Source organism: Lepidochelys olivacea (genome assembly GCF_965140295.1).
Source record: "Lepidochelys olivacea isolate rLepOli2 genome assembly, chromosome: 1".
Classification (NCBI taxonomy): Eukaryota; Metazoa; Chordata; order Testudines; family Cheloniidae; genus Lepidochelys; species Lepidochelys olivacea.
Window position 1 is genome coordinate 244395576 of NC_140411.1, and position 15639 is coordinate 244411214.

Genomic DNA, 15639 nt, shown 5'->3' on the forward strand with positions numbered 1-15639 from the left:
GATACTGAATGCTAATGAGAAAACTGGAGGCACTGGCATCCTGGGTCCTGCAGCTGATCATGTGAGTAGCCCTGCCAAAATCACTACAGAAAGAGGTACAAATACAGCTACAGAGATGTTGCTCTAAAGAGGAAATCGGAGCATTTCTGAAACGCACATGGGGAGTGTTCCTTTAAATAAGACCCGTCCTCACGTGAAAACAAAGGGGTCAATTGGCATGTGTCAAAATAAAGGCTTTGGGCATGCTGACACTGGCCCACAACTATAGTGTTACACCAGCCGTGAACTCAGACTGGGTGTACGTGTATGTGCGTGGTAAAAACACAGACATTTCAATATGTTGCCCTGAGTGCAGTAGAATAAATATCCCCCTCGCACAGCTCCCAGTTCCTCCATTGCATTCTGCAGGTTGACAGCTGGATTCTTCATTCTTGTTGTTCTGTTCTGAGCTCCAGCACTGAAGCAGGTTTAGCATAATCATTCCTGGTGGAGTTTGAGGTGATTCGTTCCATGTCCCAGGGCACTGTAAGGGGATTCCACAGTTTAAAGAGCTGGGAATGTGAGGCAGTCTGGTTAGGCTTTATCAAACTGTGTGTGAGAGGAGAGCTTGTTTCGTTCCAGTGAGTGTAAAGGGACTTGGATTAGTTCCACTGAATGTTGTAACTGTTGCCTGCAAACTTCTGACCTTAGTTCTGCCTGGCATGGCCTCTTTCCCTCCTTCTCTCTCTGCCAGTGCCTCTTATTATAGGTCAAGGTCTGGAGAGGGAAGTATTGGAAGGGAGGTGAGGAGAAATTTCCATTGCTCACACACATTCCCCCTCTCTCCCACTCCACCCACCAGTGAACTTGATAATCATTTAACAGGGAGATCTGATGGAGGGGGGTGGGAGGGAAGAATCTTTTGCCCAACCCCATTTCTCTCAGAATTGTAGGCACCTTGACTTGCCTCTTCTTGTGTATAGTGAATTGCCTGTTGGTGACTCAGTGGGACAGTACTGCACTTCACTGCCTGCGGAGACTTGAGCTGGATTCAGGTAAGCTGGGTAACTGTTCTGTCCCTGTGTCTGTTTGAGTCTGTACGTCATGCTGCCAGTGCTGGGGCCGCAGGGGACTCCACAGCCCCTGATTGTCACTGAGGCAGTCACCTTGCAGGCTTCACGAACATTTCAACAGAACTGCTTGCTGGAGTCCAGGGGTGCCTGGAGTATTTTGATGGGTGGGCAAAGGAGTTTGAAAGAGGGAGAAGCCCCCACCGCTGTTAGGCTAGGAAGAGGGACCTGAAGAAAGTAAATGAATTCATTTTGAGGGACCAACTGAAGGGAACTTTCCTTATTGATTTCCAATGGAAATTCTGAGGTGAGAAGGTAGGGACACCAGAGGGGGAAATGGGTAGTGAGGGGACTTGGCAGCAAGGGATGCTAGAGAGATTGGCAAAGAGGTGGATGGATAGCAAAGGGAATGGGCACCGAGGGATTGCTAGGGGGGTGGAGAGCACAGGGCTGAGAGAGGGACAGGCAACAGGTACTGTTAGGGTTAAGGAGTGCATGGGCCAGGTAGCAAAAGGGATGGGCAGAGACAGTTACGGGCTGTGAGAAGGACACAGGCTGAGAGGAGCAGGCAGTGATGGGGTTGTAAAGCAGGGATGGGTGGAGTGGGAGGGAGCACACAGTGGGATAGGCTGCAGGAATTTCATTTGCTGTAAGCAAAGTATAGAAATTCCTTCTCTTCTCTCCCCGGGGAGAACAGCGTTCTGACATATACTGGGTGCCTGCAGGCGCTGCTCTGTGAGAAGAACTTTACCGGTCTCCTGGTGTGCGCGTTTGTCTGTGTGTTGGGGAATGTCCTGATCTGAGGATTCTGCAGAGGGGCGTGGGGAAGCACTGTGAATAGGGCAGTGTGAAAACTAACCACTTTTTTTTTTGGTTTGCTGGTATTGGAAAAAATATTTGGTTTTGGTTGACCCGGATCTACACATTGTGGAAAATATCAGTGAACTGAAGAAGTCTGTGCTAGGTTGAATGAAGATGGTAGGCCCCCTTGTAACTTTTAGGCTACATCTACATTAGACACCTTAATGCGGCACAGATGTACTGATGTAGGTGCGCTGCTGTAAGGTCTCCCATGTAGCCGCTCTATGTTGACAGAAGAGAGCTCTCCCCTTGGCATAATTAAACCACCCCCAACAAGTGGCATTAGGTATGTCGGTGGGAGAAGCTCTCCCACCAAAATAGCTCTGTCCACACTGACACTTCTTTCAGTGTAACTTATGTCAGTCGGGGTGTGTTTTTTCACACCCCCTGACAGACAAAATTTTACTGACAAAAGTGCTGGTGTAGACATAGCCTTAGACCAGTATTTAAGGCATTAAAGGTTCATTGGCACGGGGACTTGAAGTTGGATCTCCCACATTCCAGGGGAGTGCCCTAATCTCCAGACTATAGAGTTATTCTCATTGTGTCTTGCTCTCTGGCCCAATGACTATTCAAGTATTTCATACAAAGCACAACAATTTCAACAGGAGAGATGGAGAGAGAGACCCACCCCAGAAGAGCTAAGAGCCTGCTGGTTAGGGCAGAGTTGGGTTCAAATCCTTGTTCCAGAGCTTGGGGGACACCTGGATTTAAGTCCCTGCTCCAGGGGAGGAACTCAGACCTAGGTCTCCCATATCCCTGGTGAGTGCACTGTGCTAAAAGCTATAAAGTACCCAACCTCTGCCTTCTCTGGCTGTTTTGTGAATCTAGTCTGGAAATGTCTCTCTCTCGCTGAAACTATTCAGCAAATTTGTATTAGATTCATGAGTAGTTTCAGGTTGACTGAATGGTGTTCATCAGAAAAACGATTCACCTGAAAAAATGTGCCAAGCTCTAATTGAATCCCTTGCTGAGAGCGAGAGAGAATGTGTGGAGCTAAGATGTCTATAGGAAGAGGGAGTTTTGTTTGTTTATACTTGGACCATCACATCTTAAAAAAAAGTCTTGTTTTACTAACTTTAGTATTGTTAAAAATTCACAGAGAGAGAAAATGATTTTGAAAGTTGAGTATGGAAAAACCACCTCCCCCCCCCGCCCTTCTGCCTTTTGAGGTACTGTTACTCAAATATTTGCACGGCACATTTTGAAAGTCAACTGAAAAACAATGAACTCCATATCAACTAAGCCAACAAGTAGTTAGGTTTCCAGAGGATGCAGGGAGAGAAATACATATTTTTTTATCTAAGAGATAAAGAGCCTAGATTTTCATGAAAGTTGCTGAAAGTTAGATGAGCAATTAACTGAGTGGGATTTGTCAACTGCAAAGTTGATTCTTGGTAGGCTATGCCAAGTGACTTTGTTTATTAATTTGGATTTCATCCTAAAAGAAACATCCCACAGCCATATGCACCACGGACAACCTGCACAGGTGTTTGCCTATGCACCTGTTATATCATGTCTTTAGACTGTAAACACCTGGGGACTATCATTTACTATGTATCAATTTAGTTCCTAGCACAATGGGGCCCCAACATGGTTGACGCCTCTGGCAATATAAATCTTTAATATTAATATTTTTGAAACACCGCGCCATGGGAAGGGTAATACATAACTCCACTACCAGAGTGGCAGTGCTTCCAGGCACTGAAGCATGTGAGTAACTTTAAACATAGCAGGATTACTCACATGGTTGAAGTTATGCAAGTGCTTCAGTGCTGTATTGTCTAATCAGTTAGTAGATGCAATGGCATTTGAAGTGCTCTTGAACCACAAACTGACAGATATGTGTTGTCCTACACCCTAGGACACATAGTACATGGTTGCAAGTACCCCTGCTTCAGGGACTCACTCTGGGGACCCTTGGTGCACAAATTCCCTCAAAATGTGCTGGGCCGCAGACTTGGTCATGTTCCCCTTACACCTTTCTCCACATTGGTTGCAAATATGGTAGCATGTCCTCTAGGGATGGTGTGCCATGCACACACCCTATCCCTGCTCGCTGGAGTTCTTGGGAGGCAATGTGCCTATTCAATTGAAAATGAGGCATATGGGTGTCATGTTGGCCCAAGGATGTGTCTATTTAAGAGCTAGCTCTTCTAGATGTTCCTCTGAGTTGCCTTGCAAGGGAGAAGAATGTGTGTGTTGCAGGAATTCTGAGGAAAAGCTGGGAATAGAACATGGATCTGCTCACTCCCAGGCACGTGACTCTCACACAAGACCTTCCTTCTTAGCAGCATGTATGATTTATATTGTAAGAGGAAAAAGATTTATAACCCAAGAATAAAATATCCCCTCTGCCCTTGTATATTATGATTGTATTCATTATTGATCATTAAGAAATATCTTTTTAATAATCAAGAGGTAACAGGTGCAGTTAGAGCTATAAAGGCTTGTTGGGATTTGCCCCTCAATGAACCGATGTGCCGGGGGGTGGGAAGTTTCGCCTAGGGTGCAAAATATCCTTGCACTGGCCCCTGGTTGGGATCTGGGAATTTCTGATTTGGGCCCATCTCTGACTTGGCAGTATAGTCCCTCTAATCTCCAGCCAGTCTTCAAGAACCCATTCAACAATTCGTATAGTGGGGGTGCTGAGAGCCATTGAATCAAACTGCAAACCCTTTATATGATGAAAACCACTTCAAGTCAGGGGTGCAGGTGCACCCCCAGTACCCCTAGTTCCAGCACTGGTGTGTGCAGCCTCCTGTTAGATGATGGCCTGGATCAGTGGAAAGCAGCCAAGTTGATGTAATTCCAGGCAGGAGTCCTCTCCCCTTTGTCACTCATTGGCCTTCCTCTCCCATCCTGGTATATTTCAGATGGTGTCTGGGTTTGAGTGGCTGGTGAGTCACAAGTATATATTTATGCCATCTCTGAGCTAAGGTTCTTGCTATTCACCTTCTTGTCTCTCTTGAAGTCTCCATGTCTACACTAGCAAGCTTACTGCGGCACAGCTGTACTGATACAGCTATGCCACTGTAAGATTGCTCATGTAGCTGCTCTATGCCGATGGGAGAGAGCTCTCCCATTGACATAAATAAAACCACCTAACAAGCGGCGGTAGCTATGTTGGTGGGAAAGCATCTGCCACTAACATAGTGCTGTGCACACGGGTGCTTATGCCAGTGAAACTTATGTTGCTCAGGGGGGCGTATTTGTGTGTGGCACGTACCTGGAAGAATGTGAGCCGTGGTGTTTCTGTGAGGTGCAGCTCCCTATTCCTTCGGAACATGCTGGGAGCTCTTTGTTCTCTGGTAGCAAGTAGAACCAGCCTGGGAGTTGAGCAGTAATTGTTTCTTTAACTTACTTGGATCAAAACAGTTACTTTTCTTTAATACAAAGGCAGAGGGAGCTGATTCTGCTCTTCCTTACACCAGTGTAATGCTGGTGACTTTACCAGTTCCTCCTGATTTACCCTGGTCTATGTGAGAGCAGAATCTGGCTCGCGCTCTCTCTCTCTCTCTCTGTACAGTAGATACAACGTGAACCTTGCCTGACCAGTAGATACAATGTGTGCCATAACGAAGCAAAAGGGGCAGGGCAGGAGAAGCTCCTTCCTAAATTCAGCAGGGTGCTTGTTCCCTGAAGCGTGAGGATCAATAATCCTTGTAATTAAAATCCTAGTTCACTGTGTTGGCAGATGCAGAGTCAGATTTTGATCTCACCCACATGTGTGTAAATCCAAAACCACTAAACTGATTTCAGTAGAGTTACTATGGTTTACCACTAGTACTATGGGTATGTCTACACTACGAAATTAGGTTGAATTTATAGAAGTCGGTTTTTTAGAAATGTTTTATATATTCGAGTGTGTGTGTCCCCACAGAAAATGCTCTAAGTGCATTAAGTGCATTAACTCGGCGGAGCGCTTCCACAGTACCGAGGCAAGCGTCGACTTCCGGAGCGTTGCACTGTGGGTAGCTATCCCACAGTTCCCGCAGTCTCCGCTGCCCATTGGAATTCTGGGTTGAGATCCCAATGCCTGATGGGGCTAAAACATTGTCGCGGGTGGTTCTGGGTACATATCGTCAGGCCCCCGTTCCCTCCCTCCCCCCATGAAAGCAAGGGCAGACAATCATTTCGCGCCTTTTTTCCTGAGTTACCTGTGCAGACGCCATACCACGGCAAGCATGGAGCCCGCTCAGGTAACCGTCACCCTATGTCTCCTGGGTGCTGGCAAACGCGGTACGGCTTTGCTGCACAGTAGCAGCAACCCATTGCCTTCTGGCAGCAGACGGTGCAATACGATTGGTAGTCGTCCTCGTCGTGTCCGAGGTGCTCCTGGCCACGTCGGCTGGGAGCGCCTGGGCAGACATGGGCGCAGGGACTAAATTTGGAGTGACTTGACCAGGTCATTCTCTTTAGTCCTGCAGTCCTATTGAACCGTCTTATGGTGAGCGGGCAGGCGATACAGACTGCTAGCAGTCGTACTGTACCATCTTCTGCCAGGCAGGCAAGAGATGAGGATTGCTAGCAGTCGTATTGTACCATCTTATGCCAGGCAGGCAAGAGATGAAGATGGCTAGCCGTCGTACTGTACCATCTTCTGCCGAGCAGCCATGAGATGTGGATGGCATGCAGTCCTTCTGCACCGTCTGCTGCCAGCCAAAGATGTAAAAGATAGATGGAGTGGGTCAGAACAAGAAATAGACCAGATTTGTTTTGTACTCATTTGCCTCCTCCCCTGTCTAGATCACACTGCACTCACTCACAGAGAAGGTGCAGCGAGGTAAATCTAGCCATGTATCAATCAGAGGCCAGGCTAACCTCCTTGTTCCAATAACAACGATAACTTAGGTGCACCATTTCTTATTGGAACCCTCCGTGCAGTTCTGCCTGAAATACTCCTTGATGTACAGGCACACCCTTTGTTGATTTTAGCTCCCTGAAGCCAACCCTGTAAGCCGTGTCGTCAGTCGCCCCTCCCTCCGTCAGAGCAACGGCAGACAATCGTTCCGCGCCTTTTTTCTGTGCGGACGCCATACCAAGGCAAGCATGGAGGCCGCTCAGCTCACTTTGGCAATTAGGAGCACATTAACCACCACACGCATTATCCAGCAGTATATGCAGCACCAGAACATGGCAACGCGATACCGGGCGAGGAGGCGACGTCAGCGCGGTCCCGTGAGTGATCAGGACATGGACACAGATTTCTCTGAAAGCATGGGCCCTGACAATGCATGCATCATGGTGCTAATGGGGCAGGTTCATGCTGTGGAACGCCGATTCTGGGCTCGGGAAACAAGCACAGACTGGTGGGACCGCATAGTGTTGCAGGTCTGGGACGATTCCCAGTGGCTGCGAAACTTTCGCATGCGTAGGGGCACTTTCATGGAACTTTGTGACTTGCTTTCCCCTGCCCTGAAGCGCATGAATACCAAGATGAGAGTAGCCCTCACAGTTGAGAAGTGAGTGGCAATAGCCCTGTGGAAGCTTGCAACGCCAGACAGCTACCGGTCAGTTGGGAATCAATTTGGAGTGGGCAAATCTACTGTGGGGGCTGCTGTGATGCAAGTAGCCCACGCAATCAAAGATCTGCTGATATCAAGGGTAGTGACCCTGGGAAATGTGCAGGTCATAGTGGATGGCTTTGCTGCAATGGGATTCCCTAACTGTGGTGGGGCTATAGACGGAACCCATATCCCTATCTTGGCACCGGAGCACCAAGCCGCCGAGTACATAAACCGCAAGGGGTACTTTTCGATAGTGCTGCAAGCTCTGGTGGATCACAAGGGACGTTTCACCAACATCAACGTGGGATGGCTGGGAAAGGTGATGATGCTGGCATCTTCAGGAACTCTGGTCTGTTTCAAAAGCTGCAGGAAGGGACTTTATTCCCAGACCAGAAAATAACTGTTGGGGATGTTGAAATGCCTATATGTATCCTTGGGGACCCAGCCTACCCCTTAATGCCATGGCTCATGAAGCCGTACACAGGCAGCCTGGACAGTAGTCAGGAGCTGTTCAACTACAGGCTGAGCAAGTGCAGAATGGTGGTAGAATGTGTATTTGGACGTTTAAAGGCGCGCTGGCGCAGTTTACTGACTCGCTTAGACCTCAGCGAAACCAATATTCCCACTGTTATTACTGCTTGCTGTGTGCTCCACAATATCTGTGAGAGTAAGGGGGAGACGTTTATGGCGAGGTGGGAGGTTGAGGCAAATCGCCTAGCTGCTGGTTACGCGCAGCCAGACACCAGGGCGGTTAGAAGAGCACAGGAGGGCGCGGTACGCATCAGAGAAGCTTTGAAAACCAGTTTCATGACTGGCCAGGCTACGGTGTGAAAGTTCTGTTTGTTTCTCCTTGATGAAACCCCCCGTCCCTTGGTTCACTCTACTTCCCTGTAAGCTAACCACCCTCCCCTCCTCCCTTTAATCATTGCTTGCAGAGGCAATAAAGTCATTGCTGCTTCACACCGAGTACATAAGTCATGCATTCACAGTCATGCATTCGTTATTCATTCATCACACAAATAGGGAGATGACTACCAAGGTAGCCCAGGAGGGGTGGTGGAGGAGGGAAGGAAAATGCCACACAGCACTTTAAGCACAGCACTTTAAAAGTTTACAACTTTAAAATTTATTGAATGACAGCCTTCTTTTTTTTGGGCAATCCTCTGTGGTGGAGTGGCTGGTTGGCCGGAGGCCCCCCCACCGCGTTCTTGGGCGTCTGGGTGTGGAGACTATGGAACTTGGGGAGGAGGGCGGTTGGTTACAGAGGGGCAGCAGTGGCAGTCTGTGCTCCAGCTGCCTTTGCTGCAGCTCAACCATACACTGGAGCATACTGGTTTGGTCCTGCAGCAGCCTCAGCATTGAATCCTGCCTCCTCTCATCACGCTGCCGCCACATTTGAGCTTCAGCCCTCTCTTCAGCCCGCCACTTACTCTCTTCAGCCCGCCACTTACTCTCTTCAGCCCTCCACCTCTCCTCCCGGTCATTTTGTGCTTTCCTGCACTCTGACATTATTTGCCTCCACGCATTCGTCTGTGCTCTGTCAGTGTGGGAGGACAGCATGAGCTCGGAGAACATTTCATCGCGAGTGCGTTTTTTTTTTCTTTCTAAGCTTCACTAGCCTCTGGGAAGGAGAAGATCCTGTGATCATTGAAACACATGCAGCTGGTGAAGAAAAAAAAAGGGACAGCGGTATTTAAAAAGACACATTTTATAAAACAGTCGCTACACTCTTTCAGGGTAAACCTTGCTGTTAACATTACATACATAGCACATGTGCTTTCGTTACAAGGTCGCATTTTGCCTCCTCCCACCGCGTGACTACCCCCTCAACCTTCCCCCCTCCCTGTGGCTAACAGCGGGGAACATTTCTGTTTAGCCACAGGCAAACAGCCCAGCAGGAATGGGCTCCTCTGAGTGTCCCCTGAAGAAAAGCACTCTATTTCAACCAGGTGACCATGAATTATATCTCACTCTCCTGAGGATAACACAGAGAGATAAAGAACGGATTTTGGTTGAATGCCAGCAAACATACACTGCAATGCTTTGTTCTACAGTGATTCCCGAGTACGTGTTACTGGCCTGGAGTGGTAAAGTGTCCTACCATGAAGGATGAAATAAGGCTGCCCTCCCCAGAAACCTTTTGCAAAGGCTTTAGGACTACATCTAGGAGAACCGCAAATGCCAGGGCAAAGTAATCTTTTCACATGCTTGCTTTTAAACCATGTATAGCATTTTAAAAGGTACACTCACCAGAGGTCCCTTCTCCGCCTGCTGGGTCCAGGAGGCAGCCTTGGGTGGGTTCGGGGGGTACTGGCTCCAGGTCTAGGGTGAGAAACAGTTCCTGGCTGTCGGGAAAACCGGTTTCTCCGCTTGCTTGCTGTGAGCTATCTACAACCTCCTCCTCCTCCTCATCTTCTTCATCCCCAAAACCTACTTCCGTACTGCCTCCATCTCCATTGAAGGAGTCAAACAACACGGCTGGGGTAGTGGTGGCTGAACCCCCTAAGATGGCATGCAGCTCATCATAGAAGCGGCATGTTTGGGGCTCTGACCCAGAGCGGCTGTTCGCCTCTCTGGTTTTCTGGTAGGCTTGCCTCAGCTCCTTCAGTTTCACGCGGCACTGCTTTGGGTCCCTGTTATGGCCTCTGTCCTTCATGCCCTGGGAGATTTTCACAAAGGTTTTGGCATTTCGAAAACTGGAACGGAGTTCTGATAGCACGGATTCCTCTCCCCAAACAGCGATCAGATCCCGTACCTCCCGTTCGGTCCATGCTGGAGCTCTTTTGCGATTCTGGGACTCCATCATGGTCACCTGTGCTGATGAGCTCTGCATGGTCACCTGCAGCTTGCCACGCTGGCCAAACAGGAAATGAGATTCAAAAGTTCACGGTTCTTTTCCTGTCTACCTGGCCAGTGCATCTGAGTTGAGAGTGCTGTCCAGAGCGGTCAGAATGGAGCACTCTGGGATAGCTCCCGGAGGCCAATACCATCAAATTGTGTCCACAGTACCCCAAATTCGCGCCGGCAACGTCAATTTAAGCGCTAATCCACTTGTCAGGGGTGGAGTAAGGAAATCGATTTTAAGAGCCCTTTAAGTTGAAATAAAGGGCTTCATTGTGTGGACGGGTGCAGGTTTAAATCGATTTAATGCTGCTAAATTCGACCTAAAGTCCTAGTGTAGACCAGGGCTATGAGAGCAACATCTGGTCCATTGTTCAACTTCTCATTCCTGCCACTGGCCTCCATGAATCTCACTGAGCGTACACCTTGAAAATACCCTGCGACAGCAAGTATCATGAGTTAATTATAAGAGGAGTACAACAAAAAAATAATTTGCCCTTTTCAATTTCAAATAAGCAGCTCTTTAATTTTGAGTGCTGTCTTGTAGGCTAGGGTAAATAGGTATGTTGAGCGCATGCTTTCCCTCCCCACCCCCATACCTCTTTGCCGTTCTCCTTTCTACACTGGGAGCTGGTCTGCACAGCTTGGTATGGCTCAAAATATATTGCTTTAGAAACAGATATAGTTAAAGCAGTACAACCCCCTAGTGTGGATGTAGTTATATGGGTAAAAAGACACTTCCATTGCTGTAGCTTTCCTGTAAATTTACAGGCATAAACTGTACCAGCAGAGGCACATTTGTACCGCTTTAACTATACTGCTTTCTAAACCAATACAGTACTAGTGGTGCAAAATCTGTGTGTAGGCCAGCACTAAATAATCCTGTTTTTTAATATTTCCTTCTATGCACTTCCTTCCCCCGGTATCTCTCCCCATTGTTGTTGCCCTTGTGATGCTGGCCAGTCAGGTGCCAGCTTATGCTAAGGACTCCATGCCTCAGTGGAACACTGACAAATCCATAGCTGAAACCGGTCTGGCCAACCTGGGTGTTACTATTGGTCAAATTGGTATTAGATTAATACAAATGTGCTTTGTTTAGGCTGTACTGAATGTTTGTAAGTTCCTGCATGTATCAATCTCACGTCTAACCTCTCTGTCCCATGTCGTAAGGTGATAATTGAACATTTGCATTGTAAGCCTTTGTAACAGCCGGGATAGAAGCATTAACTAGTGTGAAATACTAGTCTCCAACAGAAAGGACAATGTCCTGCCGGACGAAGAAGTCCCATCGATATCAGGCAAACTATCAGACCACAAAAAATATTGCTGCTGGCTCTCCCCCCACCCTGCAGCCCCTGTGAAGAGCAGACATGCAAGTGAATTCTACCCATCAGCTAAATTTGCAACTTGAAGCAGAAGAGGGTAGGGAGGAAAAACCCCTAACAAGGAGGAACTGTATTATTATGCTGCTTGGAGGGTGAGCAGCAAGAAGTTTTAAGCATAAGCAGAAGAGCCCCAGTGCTCAGCCTGGGTCAGACCAAAAGGACATATAGAGCTTGCTCACTATAGAAGCTTCTATTCATAGGTGGCGTGAGTGCCGGAAGATCTCTAGAAGTGGCAGGGGGGGCCATCGGCAGCTGGACTGTGGCTCTGCCCCCTGCTCCGCCCTAGGCCCCAGCCTTGCTCGACCCCCCCCCCGAGGCCCTGCCCGTGCTCCACCTCCGCTCTGCCCTGAGGCCCTGCTCTGGCTTGACCTCTTCCCCTGAGACCCTCCTGACCGCCGCTCGCTCCTCTTTGCCCCTTTTTTTGCCCTCCCCCTTTTTTCCTGAGTTAAGGGCGAGCAACGGGAGGCGGGGGAAGGGGCGGAGAAGAGTGAGTGATGGGTGGGGAGGGCCTTGGGGCAGAGGGTTGAGAGGAGTGGGCGGGGAAGGCCTCGGGGGAGCGAGGGCACAGTGATAGGGAGAACTGGCGCAGCATGGGCAGGGCCACGGGGGAAGAGGCCAAATGGGAGTGGAGCCTCAGTCTGGTCACCAGCGGCCCCACACCTTTTCAGGAGCTTCCGGTGGTGGTGCTCCAAAGACAGTGGGCTGGCTTGCCTCTAAAGAGAAGTGTGTTGCATCTGGCATTTCTTGCCTTATTTGGGGAGGCTCAGCCTCCCCAAGCCTCTTCTACCCACCGCCCATGGCAGCTTGCTGGGACAGTACAACCACTTTGTCAGCACTTGAATGGATATGTAAGCGGGGGAATAGTCCCGCTATTTTGGGGAACTTTCCTGGCTTCTGCACTACCCTGGTGAAGTGGGCTAGTGAAAGGATCTGAGTCCTCGCTCCCACTTCCTTTACCCAGTGGCCTCCCTGCTCTTGAGGACTCCCCTTCCTCTCTCCTGTCTGGCAGAGTCCTCGTAACCCCAACAAGGCTGGGCCCAGGATTCCCGGGGGGCTCGACCCCCAACCCTGCTGTGGTCACCTAGGACAGGGGCTAGGGTGTCCCACTCCGGGGTACTCTCTCTGCACTCGCCACTTCTCTGACCCACTGACCATTACATACATACATACAAATGCAAGTTATTTAATCAACAATGAATTTTAAAAAGAATAAGGAATAATGGGAAAGGTGAAAGGAAACACATCAACCCGCTCTGTGGGTGGGAACATCACAGTGTCTCTGGAATGTCAGGGCAGTTCACAGTCTGTTCCTTGTAAGTCCCAGGCCTCCTTCTCAGGCCCTGGCTGTGCTGCAGGGATGCTGTGGGTTGGACACTCGCTCTGGTGGTGGCTCTCAGGCTCTCAGTGGTAGGACCCTCCTTCCCAGTGTCGCCCCCGCCCTGTCGGGGTTACGATCCAAGCCTGGCCTGCAGAGCCTCCTGGCTGAGGCGTCTCCCTGTGCTGGGCCTGCTGCCCAGGGTCCCCCTCGCTCTCGCCAGCTGCTCACCCCACCCAGCTCCGGACTGCTCCAGCCCCAGCTCCACCACTCGGTCTCAGCACTGCTGCTGCTGCTCTGCCTCCAGCTCCCGGGGCTGCTTCTTTGGCCCCTCTGCCTCTGGTTGCTACAGCTCCTCTGCTCCCAGGACAGGTCTGTTCTGCAGGCTGCTTCTGTCGCTCTGCTCCCAGCACTGACCTGCTTCCTGGGCTGCTTTTCTGGCCCCTCTGGCTCTGGTTGCTGCAGCTCTGCTCCCAGGGCAAGTCTGCTCTCTCTGGGCTGCGCCTCTGGCTTTGGGGCTGCAGCTCTGCTCCCAGGACAGGGTCTGCTCTCTCTGGATCTGGCCCAGCTCTGCTCCCCAGCTCAGCTTGGGCCCCAACTTTCTCCTTAGCTCGGCCCCACTCTGTCTGACCCAGGCAATTCCAGCTCACATGGAGGACGGGACCTCCCTGGCCTCGTGACTCCCTGATAGCCTGCTCGCCCTGTCATTCAGGCTGACCTGGAGCATTGGTCTCTCCCCATTGCTCCTAGGGACTGGCAGTCTCAGGGTCCTGATTCCCCATCGACCCTTCCCCTTTTAGTACTGGGAGCTAGCAACTAAAACACCCCCACTGAATGTTAGTAAGGGGGCAACAGTCCCCTTACAGAAAGAAAAGCTTTAGAAACATTGAGGAAAAGGAGGAGAGAATTGGACACAAGTTTATAGAGATGATTAAACCAGTTTTCCACGTTGTGGCTCTTAGGTACTTATGAATGACCTTCCTACTTCCCCATTATCCTATAAGTAAATCTAATGAAGGGTTTATTAAATAGCGTGATATCAAATGCTACAACAACAGGCACTGTTATAAATGTATGTAATAATTTCTTAGTTCTTTTTAGATGCACCCTGCAGTGTCTGGTCTGGGAGAGGTAAGCTTTGTTCAGTTCTGCGTGGGGTGGTGGTTATTATTGCAATAGTGCCTAGGACTAGGGCCCCATTGTGCTAGGGGCTGTACACATACAGAACAAAATATGGCCAGTGAGAGAACAGAACAGCTCATTCTAGTATTGGACTTTGAAGAAGAGAAGCTGTATAGAAGTGCCAAGTGCTGAATGGTGTAGCCTGTACTTACTGCTACCTCCAGGTTGTGGTCGTTGGTTTTAGTGGCTGTCTGAATTTCAGTCCCCATATGGTTCCCTATTTCTCCCACATTAAGTCCCTCCTGTGAAAGGTGGCCACCTGCAAACAGTGTTTCAGGCCGCATGCTGACCCACCCAGCTGCAGTTCTTTTGTGCAGTGTCATGTGTTAAAGCAGCCAGATAGGAAACCGCCCACCTGCCCTGGAAGCTGACAAAGTGTTGTTGCACACAGACAAGCTGCCTACAGATGCAGATAAAGGCACCAGACAGAAGTGTTGAGTTTGGAAAGCTGCAATAAAAGGCATCAGTGAGCGTGGTCAGAGAATCAGGAACAGAACAGAAAAGGTAGCTGTAACACAGATCCAGGATATTTTTACGGAGCATAGAATCTTTTTCATGTAAACGGGAGGAAAACTTTACTGGTGAAAGTGCGTTCTGAAGAAGGAAAGAGTCTGAGAATGATGGTCTCCAAGAAGTACGGACTGGGAGCATCTTTATGTTAATAGACTGCAGAATGCTCCTATCAAGTGACTTTTACTCCAGTTTGAGGTATTTGAGCGGTGGTGCAAGAACGGTGGTACGGTACAGTACACCATATGAGTAAGGTATTTATAGCTGGCATGGTGTACCGGAAAGACACAGGAGGAGCCCGCCCCCAGCCCTTCCTCGCAGCGGCATCTCCTGAGTCCTCCTGCCTGGGGTCTGTACAGCAGCACGGCCAGAGGACAGGGCTGGTGGGGGGTGCGGCTGACAGCGGTACAGCAGCTGTGCCGGAGGAGCTGCCGGCGTGGGGCTGCCCGGTGGCCCCACATTCTGCTCCTTTCCCCGCTGCGGTTCCAGAGAGCCCTGATCAGCAGTGGTAAAGGAGCAGAACGTGGACTGCCAGGCGGCTCCACGCTGGTAGCCCCCAGTCCTTCCACACAGCTGCATCTCCTGAATCCTGCCTGGGGTCTGTACAGCAGAAGGCTCCAGGGCAGTGGGAGGAGAACAGAGCCACCCTCCCCGGCAATGTGGCCCATGATGCGTATCATGGGAAGGGGACGAACGGGGAGAGCGTGGGGAGGTTACGTGTCACCCCTTTGTGTCCCTCCCAGCAAGAAATGAGGTCTGCCTGCACCGCTGTATTTGAGATCGCAAAACAGGTGGAGATGGGAAAAACTCACCTCTGAGGAGATGGAGAATGCATCCCGCGTTGTGTCTAAAAATGATGCAGCGAGGCTGCTGCTGGTCCCTGAGCATGGACAGTGTTCAAAGGAAACCAGAAACCATCCAGGATTTCCTCTGACCTGAAAGCACGAGGGAAAGGAATGAAATAGGGCCTCACGGCTGTGGGTTGT

At 49.8% G+C, this 15639-nt stretch overlaps 1 protein-coding gene across 1 annotated transcript in view; it reads left to right on the forward strand.

Annotated features, from left to right (window-relative positions):
• Nucleotides 1-962: 962 nt before the first annotated feature.
• LOC311523146 (sodium- and chloride-dependent betaine transporter-like) overlaps nt 963-15639 on the forward strand; it is a 71135-nt gene continuing 56458 nt past the window's right edge. The window contains exon 1 of the mRNA XM_084632878.1: nt 963-1034. The gene's annotated coding sequence lies outside the window, so the exon portion shown is untranslated. The remainder of the gene's footprint in view (nt 1035-15639) is intronic.